Source organism: Macaca mulatta, chromosome 14 (assembly GCF_049350105.2).
Source record: "Macaca mulatta isolate MMU2019108-1 chromosome 14, T2T-MMU8v2.0, whole genome shotgun sequence".
Classification (NCBI taxonomy): Eukaryota; Metazoa; Chordata; class Mammalia; order Primates; family Cercopithecidae; genus Macaca; species Macaca mulatta.
This window is the reverse complement of record NC_133419.1, coordinates 12343489-12362397: the sequence shown is the minus strand read 5'-3', so window position 1 is coordinate 12362397 and position 18909 is coordinate 12343489. Positions and strand designations below refer to the sequence as shown.

Below are 18909 nucleotides of genomic sequence, written 5' to 3'. Positions count from 1 at the left end.
TGAAGTCCTGCAGGAGTGGCCCAAGCAGGAGGAAGCACTTTGCCTGGGCGGCAAACGTGCCTCATTGCCAGGGTAGGTCTGGGAGGTGTCTGTGGCTGACAGATCTAGGGTACCTGTGTGGGAGGAAGACTTGGGAAGTGTGTGTGTTTTCTCTTGAGAATTTCCTTGGGCTCTGGGTTCTGAGAACGGGAGTGGGGAGCAGTCACATCAGCGTCTTTTGGGCTGTGGCCTGAAGGATATGAAGTGGGTCAGATCATCCACAGATTGATGTGGCTCAGGTCTGGATGGTCCTGCGGGAGGTTGAGGCTGGATAGCAGGGGGATCAGGGGGTGTGGAGGATGCCCTCACACATGGGGGAAAGGAAAGGGGGCTACGGGCACCTCTGAGGGCAGACAGGTGTGGCACCTCTCCCGATGTGGCCCCACTTCTGGCTGAAGTGCCTTCCCAGGTGGGGAGGATGAGGGCGGCTGCACATTGCTTTCCTCTCTGCCACCAGGAGCCTAATTCCTGACAACAAGCTGCAGAGCCTGAGTTGCAGACCCTGCCCTGTGGCGCTGGAAGGCCTGTTTTTCTCTAACCCAGGGCGTTTCTCCAGCATTCCATGCAGGTGTCTGCCTTAGCCGGCAACCCGTTTCACAGGCTTCTGCCCTGTGCCCAGGCTGCAGTGTCAAGCCATGTGGGTAGAAGGAGGACATGGCCCTGCCAGACCCAGGGTTGTGAACTGACTTTTCCATGCTATAGACTCGCCCTGTCCCCATAGCTGCCACCCAGACACTGTCCAGCATTGCAGGTGCTTCCCTGGTCGTTCCCATGTTGGTCTGAGGGGTGTCCATGGCCCGTCTCACCCGCTCCCTGCAGTGCCTTCATACCTCCCCCGAGGAGTTGCTGGGCACTTCAGCTTGTGTCTGGAAAGCTCTCTTAAGTGCAGAGTCCATTAAGGAGGAAGCCTCCAGCCGCCCTGTTGTGAATATTCAGTATTCAAGTCTCCTCAGCTCACCCTCCACACGTCCGCCTGTTTGTTCTGATTTGTGGTTCAGCCTTATGGTTTGGGGCTCCAGGAGCCCTTTTCAGCCGCCCTTTGCCATCTGCTTGGGATGTTGGCACTGCACAGCAGAGCTGGGTGGCAGGCAGGGCAGATCTGAAGACACTGAGAGGAGGAGTTGGCCTCTGTTCCCCAAAAGGAGAGCCGAGCTTTCTTCCCAGTCCTGGGGTTTTGGGGCAGCAGGGAGCCCAGCCAGGTTAGCACCCTTGTCATTGTGCACAGATGCTGATTTCAAGTAACTTCCAGCTGAGGCAGGAGGCCAGTCACTTAGGAGTGGACCTCGAGGGCAAGCAGCTCCCTGGAGCTGCAATATTTCAACCTTGGTCCCCAGTCATATTCCCATGTTCCTTGTCCGTGTTTCTGTAAAAGTTGCTTTACTCAGCTCCTGGCAATTCCTCAGCTGCTCCATAAATCACAGTGCCTGGCTCTGCTTTAGGGGTGCCAGGGAGCCAGGCATCTGTGGCCAGAGGATGCTGGACCAGAGCTGACAGCAGCAGGCCAGAAGGCTGCAGTTGAAGGCACAGCTTGTTGCTAGAAGCCACTCGTCCCCCAGTCCCTCTCCTCGAGACCCGAGGGGAACCCTGGTGTTTAATCTACCTGTTGGCCCATCACTCCGTGATTTCAATTTCTCACCGGAATAGCTTTACATTACACTCCAGTGGACTGGGCAAGTAGCGCTGGGGGAAATATCAATGAGCATGTGGTCAGAGGAAGATAAATCTTTTAGAACCGCGAAGCCCAGGACACTGCAGGATGCGGTTACCTCCCCAGCGGGCAGGGCTGAAAATGGTTTATTTTGATTTTCTTTTTTTGTTTCTGACACTGACTTGGGCTGGGCGTGGTCTTTCTGGGTTGGATGGGAAGCGTGAGTGTGGGTGTGGATGTGGGTTGTGTGTGTGGGCAGGAAAGACCCAGGAAACTGCCTTATCTGTGAGGACCTCTTTGCTGCTGAGGAAGGAGTCCAGGGAGATGCCATGGAGGGGATCGGTGTGACCATGGGTAAGGGTGTTGTTTTCATGGGGCGTTTGGCAGGAACACCCAAGTCCTGTAGATGGGGATGGGGCTGTTATCACCGCGGGGCTGCCCGGGGAGCGCACGTGTGTAAAGCCGCTTGTGTCCGTAAGTGTTTCTGTGGGAAGTGAGGGCGGAGGGGGTGTGGAGCGCCTGGTGGTGTGGGAGCGCGCGGGCTCCCGTGTCTGGCTGGCCTGGTGTTGGTGGGTGTGCGGAGCCGGGTGTTGCCGGGCTCTTCACAGCAGGAGGGAACAGTGGGTGTCGGAGGAGGCTGCCTTCAGGCTGTGGGAGGGCGGAGGGTGGGTTTCATACCTCATGTTATGACTGTTAACATGAGGAGCCGAGTGCTTTCTCAGTATTCCTTAGAAGGAAGCCGGGCTGCAGGCGGGGCTCTCACACCCTTCTGTGCGCTACCTGTGGGTGTCTCACACGCCTGCTTCCATGCTCCTCCTTGAGCCACCTGGAAGTCAGCTGGGGACAGTCCCCTCCCCCCCATGACAGAAGATAGCATTGTAGCCTATGGGTGGTTATGACTTCAGACTCTGGAACCTCACAGACCCGGATTGGATGCTGGCACACCTCAGTTTCCTAATCTGTAAGATGGGGACAGTTAAACCTCTGAAGGCCGAATGGCAAGAATTCTCCCAGGTAATGCCTGGCGCATAGAGAGATCGCGATGAAAACACGCACTGAGAAAATGTTTTTGCTCTTGTGGCTGGAATCCTTTCCATAGAAAAGTGGTTATGTCGTGATCTGCATATATTAGCAGCAGGGAAGATGTAATGCGTCTCATTACTTGATAAGAAGTTAGATTCCCACATCCTTGGGATAGACAGAATCTTGCATATCCGTTAACAGTGTCATCAGCAAGAGTGTATCTTAGCCTTGAGGAATGTTTCCACTTGGACATAGTTGATAGTTGTTTCTTGAGCACCAGGTGTGAGGTGGGGGTTAGTGAGGGCATGCAGATGAGGTGGGCATACCAGAGCCTATAAGGTGTAGATTCTGACCTCAAGTTGCTTAAAATCTGTTGAGAAGATATAATTAATATTTAGAAATGAGTGATGCCAGAGGTCAAAGGAGGGAGAGTGACTCGAGCCAGGGAGGTCGGGGAGACTTGGGTGGCCACGGCCTTCTTATGTGGGCCATGGGGACCAGTGGGAATGAACAAAGGAAGGTGGTTGTAGAGGAACTGGCAGCAACGGGGGCAGGTTGGGGGGTGACTGGTGGCTGGGAGGGGGAACTGCTGCCTGTTTGCTGTCTGGCTTGAGTGTAGGGTGCATACACCAGAAGTGGTGAAAGCTAAGGTTGGAAAAATGAGCTGGAACTGGGTCCCCGGGAGCCACGACGGCAGGGCTGAAGGTTTAGTCTCCAATCTGTGAACACATGGGCATTCACTGAAATGTTCTGAGCAAGGGTTTGGGGGCTGGTGCCACCCCCCAGGAAGAGTGGTGTGGCAGCAGGTGCCAGGGTACTGAGGGACAGGAGTAGGGGGTGCCCAGGTGCGAGGGGCTTGAACTAGGGCAGTGGCCACTCTGCAGGGGCAAGGGGAGAGACAAAGCCTGATTATGGAAGGGAGACAGAAGCCATGAGATTGGTCAGCTTGGTCACTAGGAGGGGAAGGGGTGGGAAGTGGGGCTGGGAAGCTGAGCTGAGCTCGGAGTCGCCGCCTGGACTGTGTTGCCCACACTTGACTTTGACTTTCAGCGGGTCTGACTCCCGTCAGTGCCGGGCAGGAGCGTGAACGGCAGGCTTTCAGGGCTGCCCTCGAGGCTGTTCCCATCCCCGAAGACCCACTGAGGGGGTTCCAGTGTTCACAGCACTTATTTCCAGGCATTTGATCATTTTCTCACCAAATTACCCCTTGAAATTTCGCCTGCCTGAGTTCAGCCCAGGAGGTTACTATTCTGGGAAGTTTCATCAAAACCCTTTCAGCGTTTGGGAGTTCTCAGAGCCTGGGGGAGGATGGAGGAGAACAGGGCTTGCCCTCACCTGTGTTTGGGGGCTGCTTCTGTGAACCAGTCCTACACCTGGAGACGGTCCTGGCCAGGGAGCTGCAGCTCTGGGGTCGAGGTCGGGACGGTGGCCCTCTACTGTGTAAGGTGAGACAGGATGCTGCCTCGAATTCATCCCGAATGGGCCCCTCGTCATTGTCTCTCCTGGAGCCATTTAATTAATTGATGATTGATGTTCCTGGACTTCCTTGAGGTTAATCTATTATTGATGTCCCTTCATTTATATAACACACCCTGCACCTCCCAGCCCCTGGCTGCTCCTGATGGGCAGGCCACACAGTGGAGTGGGCTCCCTGGGGCCGCACCTCTGTCTCCTGGGGACAGGGCCCTGCACTTAGCTTTCTCAAAGCCTTTCAGGTTTGAGGTCAGGGAGGGCACCAGGGCATGTCTCCAGGAGGCTTTGCTCAGCCACAAAATAATAATAACAATAACTTCCATTTTCTCAGTGTGGAGGAACTGAACCCAGGAGAGTGTATAGAGGATGGATGTCATTTATTCTTTGCAACAGCAACCCCCTGCACGCTCCCATCCCTCCAACCTACGTCTTACAGGAGGCTTAGGGAGCTTGCATCACCTGCTCAGGGACACTCAGCGAGGCAGGGAGCCAGGGTTTGAACCCAGGATGGGTTCTTTTTGGTGTCCCTGTCCACACCCCACCTCTCTCTCTCCCTCAGGTCCCACACAAGCCCACCTCCTCCATGAGGCCTTTCTCCGTGCTCCACTGACTCTAGCACTCTGTTTTTTTTTTGTTTTTTTTTTTTGTTTTTTTTTTGAGACGGGGTCTCGCTCTGTCACCCAGGCTGGAGTGCAGTGGCCGGATCTCAGCTCACTGCAAGCTCCGCCTCCCGGGTTCACGCCATTCTCCTGCCTCAGCCTCCCGAGTAGCTGGGACTACAGGCACCCGCCACCTCGCCCGGCTAGTTTTTTGTATTTTTTAGTAGAGACGGGGTTTCACCGGGTTAGCCAGGATGGTCTCGATCTCCTGACCTTGTGATCCACCCGTCTCGGCCTCCCAAAGTGCTGGGATTACAGGCTTGAGCCACCGCGCCCGGACAGCACTCTGTTTTTTTGAGACAGAGTTTCTCTCTGTGGCTCAGACTGGAGTGCAGTGGTGTGATCTCAGCTCACTGCAACCTCTGCCTCCTGGTTCAAGCGATTCTCGTGCCTCAACCTCCCGAGTAGCTAGGATTACAGGCACCCGCCACCACGTCCGACTAATTTTTATTTTAGTACAGACGGGGTTTCACCATGTTGGCCAGGCTGGTCTTGAACTCCTGACCTCAGGTGATCCACCTGCCTTGGCGACCCAAAGTGTTGGGCTTACGGGGTGAGCCACTGCGCCTGGCCAAACAAAGGCATCTTCTAGCACTGTCTTATCTGGATAGTGCTGGCGCCCCTCAGAGAGAGGATGTGTGTTCCCCTCACTGATTTGTGTCCTCAATGAAGCATAATGATCATGGTGAAATAACATTTAGGGAGCAAGGTGCCAGGCACCAAGCTCAGCACTTTTTGTACCTTCTCTCATTTGATCCTCATGACCATAACAAGAAACATGGGACTGCTGGGCCTGGAGTGTACCTGGCTCTGCTGGGGAGCTGTGAACAAGTCACTTTTCTTTTGTTAGCCTCGGTTGCCCTGTCTGTATAATAGCAGCAATATTTATCCTGTCTCCCTCACTGTTCAAAGGCAACACTGGAAGGGAAAGGCCTTTGGGAAAGACATTGTACTAACAAAGGATTAGGATTGCTCGTATATGAGATTCAAGAGCTGGCATGAAGGCTGAGAATATTTAAGGCTGGGCACATAGACCCAAGCCAAGGCATCTGCACCCACCCTCAGAGCCACCCTGGCCCAGCAGATGAATTCCGCAGCTTGCCGGCTGCCAAGAACTTGCTTGAGGAACCTGTGTGGCCAGGAGAGGGGCGGGAGATGCTTAGAGTGGCTGCCAGGCCCTGGTCTGCTGTCCTGGCTGGGTGAGCAGTGCCTGGGTCTTTGGAGGCGGTCCCTCCCACTCTGGGCGCCTGGGTTGTGTGGAAGTGCAGGGGGCCCGCGGGGGGTTCTGGGCCCTACTTCCTCTCCCATCTCCCACATGCAGCCTAACTAGGTCAGTTCAGGCTGGGTGTGGGGAGGAAGGAGGATAGCTCGCCAGGCAGCCGCCCAGACCTCCCCTCACCCCTCAACACATGCGGAAAGCCTTGTGAGGAGGTGAGCCCTGTGTCTGTTCCCGAAAGCGGTGGGGCCACCAGCCTCACAGTGGCAAGGCTCCCGGGGCGCTGGCTGGGAATCCTCTGCTTTCTCATCAGCCTTACTCGGAGCGCAATTCAGTGCTGGGCTGGGGCTGGGGAAGATGACACGTGCTGCCAGGGCCTGAAGAAAAAGGCAGAGCCCTTGGACTTGTGGGTGGGGGCAAGGCATGCCTGCCATCGTTCATTGGAAATTGTGGCCAGGCTACCGTTAGGGGATTGTTTTGTTTCACTTCCCAAGTTTCCGCTTTCTGCAGGCCAGGATTACATCAGGCTCCCCTGGCACGCCCTTTAGCCAACTCCCACTTCATCCAGGCTCCTCCACTGCCCTGGGACAGCTGCCCCGCTGCAGTTTTGGGGCAGGCTGCAGAATCACTGGGCAGCCCTAGGCCCAGTGGCTGAGGGGACTGTCCTGGCCTTTTCAGCCTCAGCTGCAGGGGCTGGGAACTCCCAGTGCCCTGCCTCCCAGTTAGCACCTGCCCACTTCACCCACTTGAGTCTGCCTGGTCTCCAAGATTATCCACTTCTGATTCATTCTCTCTCCCTCTTTAAATTCATAGCATAGGCCTTCAGATATGGGCTTTAGCATAAAGACAGAGTTTTATTTAAGACCACTACTACTTGTGCAAGTCACTTGACCTGTTTGAGCCTCAGTTTCCTCTTTTTTTTTTTTGAAGACGGAGTCTCACTCTGTTACCCAGGCTGGAGTGCAGTGGTGCAATCTCAGCTCACTGCAAGCTCCACCTTCCGGGTTCACGACATTCTCCTGCCTCAGCCTCCCCAGTAGCTGGGACTACAGGCACCTGCCACCAGGCCTGGCTAATTTTTTGTATTTTTAGTAGAGACGGGGTTTTGCCGTGTTAGCCAGGATGGTCTTATCTCCTGACCTCGTGATCTGCCCACCTCGGCCTCCCAAAGTGCTGAGATTACAGGCATGAGCCATCGTGCCTGGCCTCTTCATCTCCTAAATGGGGGCTCTAATGGAACATGGCATATTAGGATCAAATGAGATGATGTAGGAAGTTCCGCCCAATGCCAAGAACATCATAAGTACTCAGGAAATGTTAACTGCTATTATTAATGACCACAATTACTTCTCATAATTGTTCTCCATGAGCCCAAGCATGTGCTATGTCTGATGGGACCCTCCCTTTCCTGATGCTGAGGCTCCCCTGCAGCACTCCTGTGTTGGAGCTGGCCTCTTGGGCTTTGCTCCCCACAAGCAGCTGGGCCACTTCTCAAAGCTGGCAGTATCCTGCCACCCGTCCAGTATCTCACCCTGCTCCTGTCCTGACCCTCTATGAGAACTGGCTGTCCCAACCCCACAGTCCCTGGTTCCGTTTGGTTCCTCTATTTTGGTTTCCTTCCTTTGGCACCTCTTCTTTTTTCTTTTTTTTGAGACGGAGTCTTGCTCTTTTGGCCAGGCTGGAATGCTGTGGTGCGATCTCAGCTCACTGCAACCTCTGCTGCCCAGGTTCAAGCGATTCTCCTGCCTCAGCCTCCCAAGGAGCTGGGATTACAGGCGCCTGCCACCGCGCCCGGCTAATTTTTGTATTTTTAGTAGAGACGGGGTTTCACCATCTTGGCCAGGCGGGTCTTGAACTCCTGACCTGGTGATCCACCCACCTCAGCCTTCCAAAATGCTGGGATTACAGACATGAGCCACTGTGCCCAGCCTCTTTTGGTACCTCTTCTATCCGCTGCCTTTTCTTTAACATTTCCTCTCTGAAGCCCTTGGGGGAAGCCAGTTTCTTCCTCAGACTCTCTGAGTCTCACCGAACAAAGCCCCTCAGCTTCTCCAGCTGCCCTCCTAAGAGTTGGGGGGTCATGACTTGGCCTCACAGATTTCCATGCCATCCTCTCTGGTCTGGGCAGCCTCTCCAGGGCAATGGGAGCCCTGCCCACCGGGTCTGCAGAGCACCAGCTGAGGCCTGAGCTTCCAGGCACTGCAAACTCTCCTGGGCTGCAAGGCCAGAATCAGCCCCAGTGCACCCCCAGGGCCAGAACACCAGCCATACCCAAGTCTCTTTCCCCCTAGGAACTTAAGGAATTTTTCTTAAGAGTTTGTTTCAGTTTCATACGTTTGAAAAGAACTTGGTTCTCCTTTGACACCTTCACTGGGACTGGGACCAGAAGACCGTGGAGCAGAGAATAGTTTTGCCACGTGTAATCTCCCATCTACCCATTTATTCGAGGACATTTATTGAGCACCTACTTGCTAAGCCTTGTGCCTGGAGCTGGGAATAATAAGATAAATGGTATCACTTCGTCCTAAGGGAGTTCCTGGGTTGGCATAAGCAGACACTATCACTCTACCAGCAGCCACAATGGCAAACGTGTTGCGGAGAGTCCTCTCTGCTACACAGTGCCTTATGTGTAGGGACACATTTAATGCCATGAACAGTGATGGTTTCCATTTTCTAGACACTCACCCCCTCTAGGCTCTGTGCTCAGGACAGTCCCATGGCACCCATGGAGGAAGCACTCATTTCACAGCAGGGGTTCAGGTCTAGGGCCTCAGCTTCCCTGGGGAATTGAAGGACTCTGTTAGAGGCTGCGTGTTTGTAGCTGGGACTCAGGTCCCATCTGGCCCCTGCTCTCAGGGTGTGGTGTTCTCATTCTCCTCACCTGGCATGGGGTTTGGGGGATCCTGTGAACCACGGGAGGAACAGCCTCCCACAAAAGGAAGGCCCCCTGTGGCTATCCTCTTGCTGCGAAGACCAGGCCCCGCTCCTAGGAAGCCCTCGCCGCTCCCCGTGTGTAGACCCACCCGTGGCTTGCACCACCTTTTTACTCCCGCTGCCCAACCTGACCTTCACCGACCCTGTACCTCGCCGGCTGCGGCAGGCGGCTTTCAGGCTCACACAGCATGGCTCCTCTCACCCCACATGCCCCTGCCAGTGCCATTCCAGATTGTTCTCCTTGCTGCCTGCCTGCTACACCATGCAGTTTAGAACACCGCCTAATGGAGGGCTCAGGGCACCTGAGCAGCTGCCGTCTCCATTTCTTGGCGCCTTTAACCCCTCCCTTCCCCAGGTGAACCCTATTCAGCAGGCTTCCGGCAGCAGTAACGAAGCTGGGCGCCCAGCCCACCAGCTGCTCAGTACTTTATAAAAGTTTAACCTTAATGGTGTAATGAACTCCCATCATAAAGCAGCTGGGGCAGTGCATCCTGGGATGTATAAATTATAGGAGCCCTCTGAAATTGTAATTGGAAATGGCAGCAAGCAGAAGGTTGAAAGAGGCTGGTCTCATTGGGCCGAGCCCGGCTATTCTCTGTCTCCTTTCAAAAGGCACACAAAACTGAGTCTGGCTGTGAAGAAAGAGTGTCCTCAGCCCAAATCGAGCTCCTGGTTCTTCCGCTCTGGTTCCCACTTCCTGCCTCCAACTGTGTCTGCAGAGCCTGCAGGATTTGGAGGTGGGACCCCCCCAACCTGGCCCTGCGCTCTGGTTCTGTGCCTGCAGACAGAGTGGGCTGAGAGGGAACGAACACAGGCACAGGGGCAGGCTCCACCATGCTCCAGGGAGCACTTTGGAGCAGTTGATTTGACCTCATTGAGTCTCCATAAAGTGGAGTGAACCCACCTTGGAGTGCTGGTGGTGATTGAATGGGAAACCACAGGGGGTGTTGGGATGTAGGGTTGAGAGCTCAGGCCAGACGGTCTGGCTTCCTGTTGCAGCTCCTGCTGGGGGTAGTCGAGTCCTTAACCAGGTCCTTTCACCTCTCAGCTGCAGTTTCCACCTGTAAAATCAGGGAATAATTGGCTTCTGAGGAGAATTAGGAGGTGACATGAGATGATGCTGGCTTGTGACAGACTCAGCATCGTGCTTCTTTGATGGGCACACAGATCACTGGGGAACTTACTAATGCAGATTCCAGTTCAGGCTGCTAGGCCCAGATGTGCATTTCTTTTTTTTTGTTTTTTTTTTTTTTTGTTTTTTTTTTTTTTTTGAGACGGAGTCTCGCTCTGTCGCCCAGGCTGGAGTGCAGTGGCGTGATCTCGGCTCACTGCAAGCTCCGCCTCCTGGGTTTACGCCATTCTCCTGCCTCAGCCTCCTGAGTAGCTGGGACTACAGGCGCCCGCCACCGTGCCCGGCTAATTTTTTGTATTTTTAGTAGAGACGGGGTTTCACCGTGGTCTCAATCTCCTGACCTTGTGATCCGCCCGCCTCGGCCTCCCAAAGTGCTGGGATTACAGGCGTGAGCCACCGCGCCCGGCCCCAGATGTGCATTTCTAACAACTCCCAGTAATGCTGCTGCTGCAGGCCCTGGAGCACACCTCACCTTGAGTCTGGAGAGCAGAGTATGTGCCCCATAGTCAGTGCATTAGAGCCTGCTGTGATCGTACATCCAGGCAGAACCCAGGGCCTGCACAGGTGCCCACAGGTGATGCTGCTGCTGCCCATGAGCCGGCAGCAGCAGCACCACCTGGGACCAGGTTGGAAATGCAGCACCTCAGCACCCCTTCACCACCACCCTCCTGCACATCAGAATCGCTGGGAGGGGCCTGCAGCTCTGGAAGTTCTGCTTGTGCACACTTGAGCAGTCCTGGCCAGGACTCATCCTTCAGAGCAGAGTTTCTGAGTGCAGGTGGGTTAACTCCAGCCTCAGAGTCTCCTGGGGTTGGCCATGGTAGAACTTGGAACCTATAAATATAGGTTCCTGAGCCCTGCCTTGGGCTTACTGATTCAGAATTGCTGGGCAGGGCCTGGGAGTCTGCATAAGTTTGAGAGTCACTGGGGACCACTTACTGCCTGAGAGATGGGAAGAAGGGCAGAATCCCTGCTCCTCACTCCCACCCTTTATGCATAAACCTTTGCCCCTGCCAGGGGGAGAAGGAACACCAGGCTGGGGTCAGGAGTTCCGGGTTCCTGCAAGATCCTGCCACCAAAGCCCAGGACCTCAGAGCCACTCTGCCTGGGGCCCAGCTGTGGGGTTTTCTCACACTGAGAAGAGGGAGACAACCTAACATCCCCCAGTAGGGAGTTGGTTGAATGAACTTCTGTCCGTCATGTATGTGGACTACTCCATGGTAATGAGGAGAGACGGCGGTAGGAAAATGTTTCGGGAGAAGTGCTCACCTTTTAGTTCAGTAGAAAAAAGTGGTAGGTGCCAAATGGTCCCACAATTAGATAGAGAAAAAAAAAAAAAAAAGACTAGAAGGTTGTTTATAGTCGATAGTTTTCCTAGAGGGGTCATGGGTGATTTCTATTTTCTTCTTTTTGGTTTGTTTCTTTTTTTTTTTGAGATCGAGTCTCACTCTGTTGCCCAGGCTGGAGTGTAGCGGTGCGGTCTGCCTCCCCAGTTCAAGCCATTCTCCTGCCTCAGCCTCCCAAGTACCTGGGATTACAGGCACCCGCCACCACATCTGGCTAATTTTTGTATTTTTAGTAGAGATGGGGTTTCACCATGTTGCCCAGGCTGGTCTCAAGCTCATGGATCTCAAGTGATCCAGCCTCCCAAAGTGCTGGGATTACAGGTATGAGCCACTGCGCCCAGCCAGTTTCTATTTTCTATAGAGAACGTATATTTTTTAATAAGAAAAAGATAAGTCTTTTTCTTATGCATAAGTCAGCATGTCTAGTCTGGGGTCCCCGGTCACAGCGCACCTACCCTGCCTAAGATGAGGCCTCCTTCAGCCAGGGGCAGTCCAGACTCCCCCACTGGGGTGACTTTCACCATCGCCTCCCTCACTTCCAGGGTGTGGCTGATGATCCCCAGGGCTTCACACCGCTTCTCCTGCTTTCTTACTTCCTCTCTGCTTTGAGTCTTCCCTGATGATGGCCAGCACTCCTTCCGTTTTACATAAGAGGAGAGGGTGGGGAGGGGACAGCTGAGAGGTGGGAAACCCCCAGCTTGCAAACCTCTGAGGCCAAGTTTAGTTTGGCATCACCTAGGCGACTAAATCTCAATTCCAGAGTCTAGGCACATAGGATATGCTCGGAGAGTAATGGCTGCATGAATGAGGCTGGGAAGGCAGCCAAGGATGGGGCAGAGGCCCAAAGCTGTGTGACCTTGGCACGTCAGCATTCCTCTATGAGCTTAGGGTCCTCATCTGTAGGATTCGGGGAATCTGGGAGGCTTGGCATCTGAGTTCCCTGGGCCCCTCCAGCTCTGAAGTTCTGGGGACTATCACATGGCTTCAGTCCTGCTTCCTTGCCTGTTTTTTTCTAAGCAATTTGTGCTGCCCGAAAAGACCTCACCTGCGTGTTCCAGCTGCCCAGTGAGTTTGCGCGTAAATGGCTGCTCAGGGCAGGGCTCTCCAGGCAAGGGCCTGAGCAAGGCCACTGCTGTCCCCACAGCCAGGCTTCCATGCCATGGCAGGAGGAAGGGAGACCAGTGCTGGGGCACAAGAGCAACCCACCGCCCATAGCAGAGGGCTGGGGTGCCTGTGCGTGCCTGGACCTGACATCGGCCTCGCGTGCACCCTTTGTGCCTCTGCGCTGGCTGCCTGTTGGTTGTCAGGTGTCTGCCTTTCATCCTCTCCTGGCCAAAGCGGCCTTTATTCAAGTGCCCCCTGCCAGGCTTTGTGTCTGATACCCCATTTCCGGCAGCCCTGAGTCTGTGGCCCTTTGAGCTGCTGTTTTCCATTGAGTGGCTCCGTGGGGAGGAAGGGTGGGAGAAATCCATTCAAGTCATTTGTTTTAAAGACATTGAAGTAAACCCATGGGATTCATGCGGTCACATGTTTTCAGTCTTCTTTCAAAGTAATAGATGGGTTTCTGGATCGCTTACATTACCCACTTCCCTGCCTGGGAAGAGCAAGAGGCCTGGTCTTCAGGAAGAACCATGGAGAGGGGAAGCCTGGAAGATAAAAGCTGGGGGCCTGGTGAAACCCGAACATGTGCATGTCTCCCCGCCAGTGGAGGGCTCTGCCTGGGGAACACCAAGCACCTGTGTTCTGGTGATGCCAGGAAGCAGCCCCACGGGCCCTCTCTGTGTACTCTCAAGCGTGTTTTTCCTGGCCCAGGGAGCCTGCAGAAACTACATCTGCCAGCAACCGAGAGGCAGGGTTGGGAGCTCAAGTGGTGCCCAGCCTCTCTGCTGGCTGGAATCTGGCCCTGCACAAGGTGTATCTGCCCACAGGCTCTGGGGAACCAGGTGGGAGGAGGGTGAAGGGGAGGGGAGCTAGCTTTGCTTTCCCTGCTCTTTCTGTTCAACCATCAGGCACCTCCAGGAAGTTTTCTCTGTCTGCCTGGGGCTGAGCAGTGGTCCGGGCATCAGTGTTGGAGCTCTATGCTCACTGACCCGCCCCGGTTTCCTTGTTATTCTGCACTGTGAGCTCCTTGAGGATGGGGCTTGGCATCCTCCAGTTCATGTCCCCAGAAGCTCCTGCCTAAGGGCCTGCTGAGTCCAACCCACCCGCACTTCCCAGTGGGGAGGAGCAGTGGGAGCTTCCCATCTGGGAGCTTCCAGGTCCTAGGTCTGCTCTCCGGCCCTGGTCTGAGCCTCCCACCCCTCTCCAGCCAACCGGTCTGGCGGGTTTGTGGGGACCTGGCCACAGGCGCTTCTCCAGGGACAGGATGTCCTGCTGTGAGGAGGCTTTGTGCCTGGCTTTCTGGTCTTCTCAGCTCCTCTTTGCTCCTCCTCTCTCTCTCCTCCCAGGGAGGGTACTGACTCCTGGCCTAAGTCTGCTCTCCATCCTACCTTTTTGGGGTCCAGGGCAGCATGTAGTGGGGGTGCTGGGCTCAGGCAGAGCAGTGACCTTGCCTGGAAGGAGGGCAGCGGCAGGGCCCTTCAGGAATGAGGTAGGGTGTGCATCCCCGTGCGCCCCAGTGAGACCCTGGAAAGCCAGATACCCAGAGTGTGGGTGGCAGTCTCCAGGCCAGAGCCCAGGGGCTGTGGTGAGCGTTCTCCCACCTCCTCCCCTGCTGATGTTCAAGGGTAAGGGACCAGAGGCCCAAAGACGGCAGCAGCCTGCCGAGGCCTCGCTCCAGGACTCCGCCCCCACTGAGACGCCTCCCTGCCCCCACCACCAGGCTCGCTCTCAGGGAGCAGGAAATGGGAGTGGGGGAGCCCGGGTGTTCCTCTCACCCTCTGCGGGAGGGGCTGGGCACCCCGTTCCGTAGGTGTCAGCGGCACCGTCACCAGCGGTGGGCGCTAGTGCCGGGATTTCCCTGCTGACTCACCCTCGGCCTGGCTGTGCCTCAGCCTAGGCACGAGTTCTTTGTGAAGGTATCTGGATAGTGACAGCGATTCCCATGGAGTCCTGGGAGTGGGAGAGTAGGGGTGGAGGTGCCCACCACCCTGGCCGCCTGCCTTCCACTCCGGTGGACCTGAGGCCCAGCCGTCCATCAAGCACACCACCCCCACTTCCTAGCAGGGAGGAGCAGTGGGGCTGGGGCGCGCCCTGAAAGATCCCCCCAGGGGCCACATGCCTCCCCTCCCCTTCCCCTGTGGGAGAGGCAGGAGAATAGGGAAGCCATTGATTCCCTCCATCTCTCCCAGAGTAAGAGGCATTTCACAGACTGGACGACCCAGGGTTGGGGATGGGGTGGGATGGGGAGAGCTGTGAGAGAGGCAGGAAGTGGGGTCAGCACCTGGATCCAAGGACCCCTTGGAGAAAAGGGGAAAACTGTAGTCCCTTTCCCCAGTAAGGTTTGCATGAAGCACATCTTTGGGCCCTCCCAGCCCCCTTGGCAGCGAGCAGGCAGCGGCAGGCGCTGTCAGTGGGGCGGAGGTGTTGCAATTACGGTGTGTAGGGGGCTGGGGGAGGACTGAGCAGACAGAAATGTGGAGTGTACGGCTTGCGAGCTGGCCTGTGGGGGCGGTGGCAGTAGAGCCGCGGGGTGGGATGGGAGGTGTGGATCTGGGTGGTTTGCCCCAAGACCCTCACCTTCCTATTGCCAAGGGGAAGGAGGCCACCCCTGACCTCCCTGGGATGGCATAGCAGGGGATGGTAGCCTCTGGGGACTGGTTTGCCAGGGCTGAGGGCACAGGGTGACATTCAGGACCCTGGCATGGTTCGGTCTTGGCAGGCAGACTTCTCAGCCCCCTACCTGCTCGCCTGGCCAGTGAGAAATGAAGCAGTTTCTGTGCCCCAGTGCCATGGACAGCTCCAGTGACTCTGATGAGGCTGTTAGCTGTGCTAATTCCTTTGTGGGTAGCCCCAGGGTAGGGTGGCCCTGGAAAGGAATGTGGTTGGTGGGCCCAGCCCTGCCCAGCCTCCTGAGCTTGGCCCGCTGCTGTGGGCAGGAGCATAGTAGCTGGGCCAGGGCGAGGGAGGCCTGGCCTAAACTGAGATGGGCCCTCCAGGCAAGGCCAGCATTACCTCAGTCCTTGGAAATGTGTCGCTCTGCTTGGGGGAATGGCTTAGCCCCTAGGTGGTGCCAAGGACAGGAGGACAGCAGCCATTCCTGCGCAGGAGCGAACCAAGGCCCCCGGAGCCTGGGCTGTGGGGCAGGGTTCCAAGTTCTGCTCTCAGCCTGCTGCTGACCTCGTTGTGGCCTGGGGCAGCTGTCTACATCCTTCCTCATCTTCCTCCTTCAAATGAGCATTTGTGACTTAGTGGCTCAGAGCCTCCTTCCCACTTGGATATTCTCCTGTTTTTTTGTTTTTTGTTTTTTAAGAGACAGGGTCTTGCTCTGTCACCCAGCCTGGAGTGCTGTGGTGCAATCATAGCTCACTGCACTCACTGCACTCACTGCAGCCTCGAATTCCTGGGCTCAAGTGATCCTCCCATCTCAGCCTCCCAAGCAGTTGGGACTACAGGCATGCCCTGCCTTGCCCAGCTAATTTCCTCCCATCATGGCCCTGGGTAGCCAGGTGTGTCTGCAGTGAGGAGCAGTGCCAGGGCCCCTTCTTGGACCCTCCATTTCCTCCTCCCCTGGGAGTCATGGGGCGAAGTGAGATAATGGCTGGAAGTTCCCAGTACCAGGTCTTCTGGCAGCTAGTTGGGCTCTCAGTGAGCAATGGCTGGTACTACTGCCCTTATCACCCTTATATTTACATTATCATCAGTCTTATTGTGGAGTTGCCTTCTCAGAGCCTGTTGGGGGCTCCCTGGAAAAGGCAGTGTGACTCGTGTCCTGGGCTGGCATTCCTGGCCCCCAGTCTGCTCAAGAATCAGAAGGTCAGACTGGGCCAGCCAGAGGAGTCGGGGCAGGCAGGTAGGGTCCCTGACATCTCTCCTGTGGGGCCTCTGCAGCTTGGCGGAGCTGCCGGCTCCCATCTGCAGAGGGGCGGCCCAGCTCTCTGCAAGTTGGCTGGGAGACCTCAGAATGAGGAGCGCATGTTCTCCAAACATCTTGCTCACAGCAGATGGCAGCCACAACTGCCTTTCTCTCTGCAGTTCCGGTGCACTTCCCTTTCCTTTGCTCACCCCCCTGCTAACTTTGCTTTCTGCTTTTGGAGATGGGGAGGCAGCCTGCAAGCCTCCAGAGCCACTTCTGATTGTGGGTGAAGCTTGGTGCATGTAGCACGGACAGTTTCCAAAGGAAAGGAAACCTTGTACCCCACCTGCTTCCCTGGGGCAGCTCACTCTTGCCCTGCTTCCCACATGCCATCTCTGAGTCTCTTTGGCCAAATGTGCTGGCAGCATGATCTGAGAGGAGCAAGGGAGCTGGGCCGGGGGCCTTGTCTGACATTTCTTGAGCAGCTGCTAGGCACCAGGCATGGTGCTGGGTGCCAAGGACACAGAGATGCAAAGTGTAGCCCTACCCTCCTGGAGCTCCCAGCCCAGCCGGGAGCCCGGAATGGAGGGGGCACTGATTAGGTCTGCACTTGGGGGTTGGTGGGCCCCGGCAGCTTCACAGAGGAGGTTGTGTTTAGGCTGACCTTTGGAACACTGAGGAGTTCCCAGGGGAGCAAGATTGGAAAAGGCCTTTTGGGCAAACAGAATAGACTGTGCAAGGGCACAGAGGCCTGCGGACCGCCTGCACACTCAACTGTGGTGTGCAGCAGAGCAGAGAAAGTGGGACGTGCTGTGCACCCTCGGCAAGACAGGACCTCCTCTGGCTGCCTATGGGTGGAGGCCAATCTGCAGCTGAAGGCCTGGATGGGAGCCACTGGGGGCACAGCCCTTTCTCAGCTGGGGGGCATTCTGCCCTGAATTGGGGGCCAGCAGACGCAGCAGCCCCTGCTGGTAGAATAGAACTGGACCGTCCTTCCCTCCTGGCTGGCCTGCAGCCACTGGCCAGAAGTCTGGTGTTGGCCTTACTGCCCTGGGGCTAAGGCCAGGGCGTCACAGATCAGCCAGGTGAGCATGGCCTGGGAGAGTGTGTGGGCCAGACCGCCATGGCACTGCCTCTCCTGCTGCGACCCGCCCTGGCTCCACCCCACACCCACAGGTGGCACTAAGCTGAGCACCCACGTATCCAGACCCTCTTCTGTGCCAAATCCTCTCTCAGTGGTCCCGCGTGGGCCTTATCCCATTTAACCTTCACAAAGGCCATGTGCAGTGGGCATTCCTGGCCCTGAGGTTCTTTGACTTGCTCCAAGTCACCCAGCCAAGGCGTGGCCCAGCAGAGACTCCAGGCCCAGGTCCGTCTCACCCCCTGAAGACTCATGCCTTGCCTGTTCTTCCCTGCGGCTGCCTCTGTCACCTCACAGTCGGGCCCCTCCGGGGAGTACAGTGGAGGGAAGGCCGAAGCATTCATCCTGGAAGACCCTCCAAATACTGTGGGCAAAGTGCTGAGGACACCAGTGGCAGCTGTGGGCAGGGCCACCCGAATGCCACCCCATAGGGCAGCGGGCCTGCAGCATGGAGGCCCTCTGTGTTTGCTTTTCCCAGCCCTGCATTTGCTGTGCTGCTCACACCTGGCTGACTGTTTGCCCAAGGATTTCTCCCCTGGAAGGTGGGTGGGGCTGGGGAGGGTGGCAGGCAGGTGGCCAGCTGCCTCTGGGCACCCAGCTTTTCTGCAGACCCACAGTGCCTGCGAATGCCACGCCACCCTGCATCCCCAAGGCTGCCCCAGCAGTGCCTGGCCTCGCCTGCGCAGAGCATGTGACTTGGCAGCACCCGGGCCTGGCATGCCTGGCGTGCCAGGGCAGCGGCAGCAGCAGCTGGACTGTCAGTAAGGAGCTGGAGAGGGCCCCAGAGCCCTCCTGTTGGGGCACTGGTCCTGGGTCGTGGGGGTGAGGGGATGCATCAATGAGACTTTTGTATGACAGGAGGCAGAGGAGCACATGATTGAATCTAGGAGTATTTATGGACACATCTGCGCCTTTCTTTTCTGCGGCAGCCTGTCTGCAGGCCCCCACCCTTCTTCCTAGCAAGGAGAGCCTGTCTTGATTCAACCAGTCCCTGCCCTGACCTCTTCACCCTCTTTCTGATGAGTCAGCCCCAGGAACTTGAACTTGGACTTCTCCAGCCTCTGGGCTGGCCCTGGAGGCAGAAGCCCTGGACCTGCCTCCCCAACACCTGCCCTCCTGAGGGTGTGGCCTGCAAGCGTCCTCTCCTGTCAGACTCAGCTCATGGTCAGTGACTCCTTGAGGCTGTGGTCATTGTCCTCAGGCCAAGGGGAACAGATTAGATAATCAGCTGCTGATGGATCTGGCATCCTAGGGAAGGGGGAGCCCTTTCTGTCCCACAGCTGGGACCCCAAAGAGGGGCTTGCATTAGCCAGGCAAGGAGCCGGGTGCCTCCCTCCCTCGAGT

At 56.3% G+C, this 18909-nt stretch overlaps 1 protein-coding gene and 1 long non-coding RNA gene across 8 annotated transcripts in view; one reads left to right on the top strand and one right to left on the bottom strand.

Moving 5' to 3' along the window:
- DAGLA (diacylglycerol lipase alpha) overlaps positions 1 to 18909 on the top strand; it is a 68188-nt gene that overhangs the window by 2402 nt on the left and 46877 nt on the right. Inside the window, exon 1 of one of the 7 annotated variants that reach the window (XM_077962626.1) lies at positions 1871 to 2041. The exons of the other annotated variants lie outside the window; for them this stretch is intronic. The gene's annotated coding sequence lies outside the window, so the exon portion shown is untranslated. Of the gene's footprint in view, positions 1 to 1870; positions 2042 to 18909 lie in introns of those variants that run through there. 7 annotated transcript variants of the gene reach the window in all.
- On the bottom strand, positions 2005 to 14158 carry LOC144334188 (uncharacterized). The gene is made up of 4 exons (XR_013403709.1): positions 13960 to 14158; positions 11926 to 12105; positions 9897 to 10053; positions 2005 to 3080 (listed from the first exon to the last, which is right to left on the bottom strand). It is a non-coding gene; the product is annotated as an uncharacterized LOC144334188 (long non-coding RNA).